Consider the following 6000-nt stretch of genomic DNA (forward strand, 5'->3'; position numbering starts at 1 on the left):
ATTATATAATGGGATTTAAATTTAATTGAGTATATGACCAAAGTGTTTGATCTAGGTGAATAGTCCGCATGCACTTATGCTGATTATGACACCATTTCATCTCTGTTGGTATTCAAAGTTACGTTTCTGTTCAGGCTTGTTACAGGGGATTTTGGAGGGTTGGTGGTGGAATTTTAAAAGGTGTATTCAATGTGTTATGTTTACTTAGTACATGAGAGTTTTAACTGTTACAGACTAGAAACATTATGGTGAAAGTTTAGTAATGTGACATATCCTTAAAAAATATATTCTTTGGGCTTATCAGAAAAATCAGTTCTTTGAGCACAATGAGAAGAAAAGTAAAAGGTGTAATAGTCAGACATTGAAACAGAGCCAGACAAACTGCTGCAGTAATGAAGATTTTAGAATAAGACATTTTGTGCCATATTTTAATAGCTATGATACATTCTCTGTCTTGTGTTTGAACACTGAGATATGAAAAAGAATTAAAATCTGGACAATTCTATTCTGGACAGGTGGCATTTTTAATAGGATTACCAGAAAAATTAATGGAAACAACATTTCTTTTATATAAACCATTTAGTTTGGTTCATTGCACACACAACCTGTTTTAGCTTATACTGTGCCCTCACTCAGCCCCTGCAAATTGTATCCCCGCTGTGAAGTATGATGTGATCAAATAGGTTTGTTTTGAATTTCCATAAATGATTTTATTTCAGCCTTTGAAGTTACTCATTTAAGTGTAATCAGACTGGCAAATCCTGCAAAGAGAAGTACATATTAAGAATTGTGACTATTTTCGCATGTCATTCAGGTTTTTTAAAAGCTTTGTTTCTAATGGTACCGCAAATGTATTTTCCAATCTGTTGCCAGTTCACGTTTTTGCAAGATATGTTCTCAGTAAAACTGCTGAGAACTCTCTTTTTCCCTCAGTCCTTGTTTAGGTCAAACCTTCTATTTTTTGTTCTTTTTTTCCCCTCTGTTCCAGCCTACTGAATTAATGGTAAATATTCATGGGCTATCTAGATTGATAGGGCATACTAAATTAAAAATTGTTTTCTGTCATGACTACATTTATCATGTCTCACATACCAATCTTGTAACTTTAATACTAATCTAATCTGTATTAAAACAAGTGATTTAACTTAGAGATATTTGTGGAGATAGTAATTATCTACTTCTGTCACTGTGAGCTTGCAATCAGATTTCCAAACTGTTGCTTACCACTGCAAATCAGTCAGAATGCAATCATATTTAAAAATGCAAACAAACATAGGTAGGTGGTGGTACTTTTATTGTTGAAGCCCCAAAAGAAAGAAAGGAAAACAGAAATTCTGAATAAGTATCACAAAACATTTAAACATTATTACATTTTCTTTTAAGCCACTTTGTTGGGAGAAATCTATCAGCTAAAATGGCGTTTAATTGAACCCGGAAGAACCTGGGAGATCCTGCCTAGTAAAGGAGGCCCCATCTTTTCTCTTCTTGTCCCCTTTCCATTAAAAGAATGAAAAAAAAGTAATCTCAGAAGGAATCTGAGCTCAGGTCAATGGTGAATTTAAAGGGGGAAAGTTATAACAGAGACAACTGATCAATGTATCAGATTTTGGAAAGGACTTAGCTTATGTCAGAGAGGTGAATCATTTGTCTAACCTGATCTATGAGTTGGATACAGGAGAGAAAATACCATCTATCTGTTATTAACATAAAGAAAAGGAGTTAATGTACCCAGTCCACACAGTTTAGTGTAATATATTTAGAAACAGTTCTTTGCCACTTGCAAACTGAATACCAGTTTGAGGGTATTCAGTCTTTTGAATATTATATGCATTTCTATTAAAAATTCAGCCAGAATCATTATGGGCAGCAAAAATATATATTTTACTGTGGTGGTTTAAACTACCAGTAACTCTCTTGTGCCATTTCGTTTGGATTTTTTTTTTTTTTTAAATTTGCCCTTAGACTATGTTTAAAATCTGTTCTCAGGTTGTGGTGTGTGCAGCCTTGGGTGACCACCTTCCATTGGAGTCAGGTTATCATTGTCTCACCAAGAATCAAATCAGGTTCTACCTATCTGATTTGCTGCCTGTTAAAACTGGAAAGTTTGCATCAGGTCAAATTCGTTGCAGGGAACCAGGACATTTCTGTTCTCAAAGGTCATGTGGAAACTGTGGGTGTTGGGAACATTTTCCAGCTGCTGACTCCAGATGTGCAACTTGGCCACATCCTAGCTTCATGTTGGGGCAAGACCCAATGCACATGTCTGAAGTTCCACCCACTCCCTGGGTTCCATGAGAAGAAAACTTAGATTTGCAAAGGGTTATGTTATGGTCCAGCCAGGTTTGTAGTCTCTTCTAGGGTTACTGCAGGAGACACTGTAGAGCACTTTTTCCCCACGGTTCATACATAACTCAAGATGTCATTATCTCTGTAACCAGAGAAGTCAATTACCCTAGATTTCCAGGATTTTTTCCTTATTAGAACATAGCAGATTTTCCAAATTTACTGAGAGCAGGCTGTAGAAGTGCCAATGAACCTGGGAAGAAGGGGGTAAGTTCAAGTACACGATGTTAGTTCAAGTACTTGACAGCCATCATCAAACCAATGTATCTAATTTTGTAACCTGTAATTATGGACTATTTGATGATGCACATTTGGTTTTATTAGGTCAGATTTCACAAGAAGGACTTAGGTGAAGTATAGGAGGCATAATAGAAAAGATCCATTCTTTTTTTTTACATTAAAAATAAGGCTTTGAGTCTTTTCAGGTAAAGTAAAGTTTCTATGACTCAAAGAGTTTGCTCTAGATAGTCTCTCAATTTTGGTAAGGTATATTTTATCATTTATCCTTGCTCAGCTGTTAGCTGAGGTCCTGCAGATCTCCCTGTCTGAAGTTACGAGAAGTGTATTTTTGATCTTTTCTATGGGGCTGAGTATTCATTCAGCTCTTCAGCAATGTTGTCTGTTAAATCTGAAAATAGCATAGGAAGGAGGACCAAGCAGAAAATCTAAGGGCTAAACTGCTGAATCCTGGTCCTCTTCTTACTCATTGATCTGAAGAGTTCAAAATAATCAATGAAAGTTAAACACACACTCCTTGGAGATGTGGATCCTAATTCCTTGTAGGCAGAAGAGAGAACTGAACTTGTGACACATCACCTGGGCACAATCCCTAATCTCTGTGTTTTGTGTAAAAGACGGACGTATATTTTTCCACCATCCCTTTGCCCTTATGAGCCAGACTCTGGTCATACAGGGTCTGCAAGGCGGAATTTATAGCTCAGTCCTATTGCCAGATTTTCTCTATTTACTCATTCCAGATAGCCGCTTATGATTTCCTGTAGACTTCAGACAGACTATAGTTCTACTTGTTAATTTGATTAGATCCCATTTTGCAGTACCTGGTTTGGGTAAAATTAATTCATGCTGGAAGCAGTGGATGCTCTTAACATCCTGTAACTGGTACCTGCCTGACAATACCTACCCTATGCATTATATAGGAATGTAAGACCCAGTTCACTTCAACACAAGATTTCCTTTTGGGGGACAAACACCTAAAAGTTAGTTGCTTTAACACCAAATTTAGATGCCTAAGTGTTTTATTGGATCTGGCCCTAAGGGCATCAGATTAGAATTTTCTGTCTGCATCAATTTATATTTTTTTAGATTGACACCAACAGCAAATGAAGCCTGAATGTCATGCTTACATTTTAAATTGAATATGTTATTTGAGGTGTTATGGGAAGGACACTCTCTTGTTGGAAACGTGCATGCTGTTTTCTATAACAAAATATAAAATATTCACCATGTTCACAAAGAAGCTAAACTATTTCTTCCAAAAAAGCTTTTAAACTATGATATTAATGGAAATTTCTTAAGTGATTTTCAGATAATCAACAATAACTGCTTCTTAACCACTATGATAGCAGCAATTAAAGTACAACTTTATCAAATCCACATATTAAAAAGTCCCAGTCTTTCTCTCTGTTTCTCTTTTATGTCCCCCTGTAGAGATGTGAGCAATCTTAGACCTCTGGCTAATATCTTATAAAAAAGAATATTAAAATCCAAAAATATCCTGAGTGTAAAATGGAAAATAATTTAAGTAGTCCAAAGGTATAGTTAGAATTGTACTTTCCTGTTAGCAGTCATGCATCAAAAAGACAACTAATGATAAATATGCCATCCTATATAGTTAGATATTCATTCTGCATTATCAGCAGTACATTCTTTTACAATCTATATATAGTGTAAATATGTATCAAGTTTGCTTATTCACCTTAATAAATATGGAAACATTACTTGATATATGCTCAACAATATAAGCTTATTCACCTTAATGAATATAGAAGTACATACGAGTATGTTTTATAAATATGAGAGCCTCAAAGGAAGTTTTAGCATCAACAAAGATTCTCTTCTGTCTGAGCTGTCCTCTAGCAAAGTCAGCTAACAAGTGATCCAGGACTTCGCTTAAATTCTGTTTGTAATTCCTTAAGATGCTGAGTTCAGGCTATGTACTTATACATCATCTAGCACATTGTGAAAGGGATCTTCATTTGAGCGTTAAATACTCCTCAAACCCTAAAGAGATAGCAGTCAAATTTGTAACCTATGACAGATAATATAAAGATCCACTAAATGAAAGGTTTGAGAAAGCTGGTATCACCAAAATAACCTTTAGACACTCTGGTTGCTGGTGTGTCTTTTCACTCAGCCCAAGAGGCTCAAGAATGCTTAAAGTACATTAAAAGCTATTACAGTTAATGGGCTACAAAGGTGAAAAATGAAATTGCAAGTTTTTTCATAATGGGTTGTTATTTACTAAGAAGCCAGAAAACATCTATTTTTGTGGCACAGAAACCACAGAAGCCTTTCATATCATTGACTAGGATGTGAATAGTATGTGTATGCCAGAAGGAGTGCAAAGGTAGTACAAACTTCTGAAAGTTTTTTTCTAGAAAAATACTGGATAAAAGTATTTCTAGAGAGTTTAATTAAGCAATCCTCCAACCAGGCAGTTCTTCTGCAGACTTGTATGCTACTACGGACATTTGTTCTGCTCGGGTAGTAGTCACTTTGACACAATTTATGAGAGATTTGCTGTACAGTTTTATTTGACAGGTCTGCATAATTTCCAAAACATTCCAGGTGAACTGGGCTCATTGCAGCCTAATTACATATGTGCATACCCGTTATTCTGTATTTACACTGACTCAAATGCATCTTGGGCACATCTTTCTGAATATGCTCAAATGAGTTACAAGTGTACAAAAGATCTGGAATGTTCTAAATCTGTTAAAACAACTCTGCATATACAGTTTCTTTATGCTTTGTGCCTGAAAAGGTTCCCCAAAAGTACTTTCTTCTTATGTTTCTTTTCTTTTTTATGTCTTTCTTTTCAGTGGTCATTACATGTCTTTCCTGTAATAGACGTTTGAATAGTCTTTATAGTCTTTGATGGTCTTTATTACAAATAGAGGGGAGGGGAGCTAAAAAACCCTTTGAAATAGTTTGTGTGCTCTTTTTCATTTTTTTAATGAATTGTTAAACAAAAGATATAATCGTAATGGATAAGATGTTCAAAAGAACTTTTTTCATCATGCTACTACATTGCAGTTTTTAAATCATTAGTTCCCTTTGTGTTTGCTGCTAGGAAAGATACATTATTGGGAATGAAGTTGATGAAGTTACAGCTGTTCCCACTAAGAGAGGATATGTCCCGTAACACCATGAAGATGACCACACAAATATGTTTCTGTGTCTCTAAAGTAGTTATTTTTAGTTTTCCATTTTGCTAGTTAAAAAATGCATTCAAAAAAAGAAGAAAAGAATACACAATGTGTCTCGGTGCCCTGGAATTGAATTCTGAAGACATTAATTGTTTTGTAAATTTAATGGGAATATGGAGTCTACATATTCTTTCTGAAAACACACTTGAGTGAATGCCCTGGCTTTAATGGAAGAAAACATTTCTCTGCTAGGCTTTTTTTGTACCAC

At 35.3% G+C, this 6000-nt stretch overlaps 1 protein-coding gene across 1 annotated transcript in view; it reads left to right on the top strand.

The window, feature by feature from the left end:
* The window catches only part of DACH1 (dachshund family transcription factor 1), a 248232-nt gene that overhangs the window by 144527 nt on the left and 97705 nt on the right, over positions 1 to 6000 (top strand). The window lies entirely within an intron of this gene.

Source organism: Calidris pugnax, unplaced genomic scaffold (genome assembly GCF_001431845.1).
Source record: "Calidris pugnax isolate Ruff unplaced genomic scaffold, ASM143184v1 scaffold20, whole genome shotgun sequence".
Taxonomy (NCBI): Eukaryota; Metazoa; Chordata; class Aves; order Charadriiformes; family Scolopacidae; genus Calidris; species Calidris pugnax.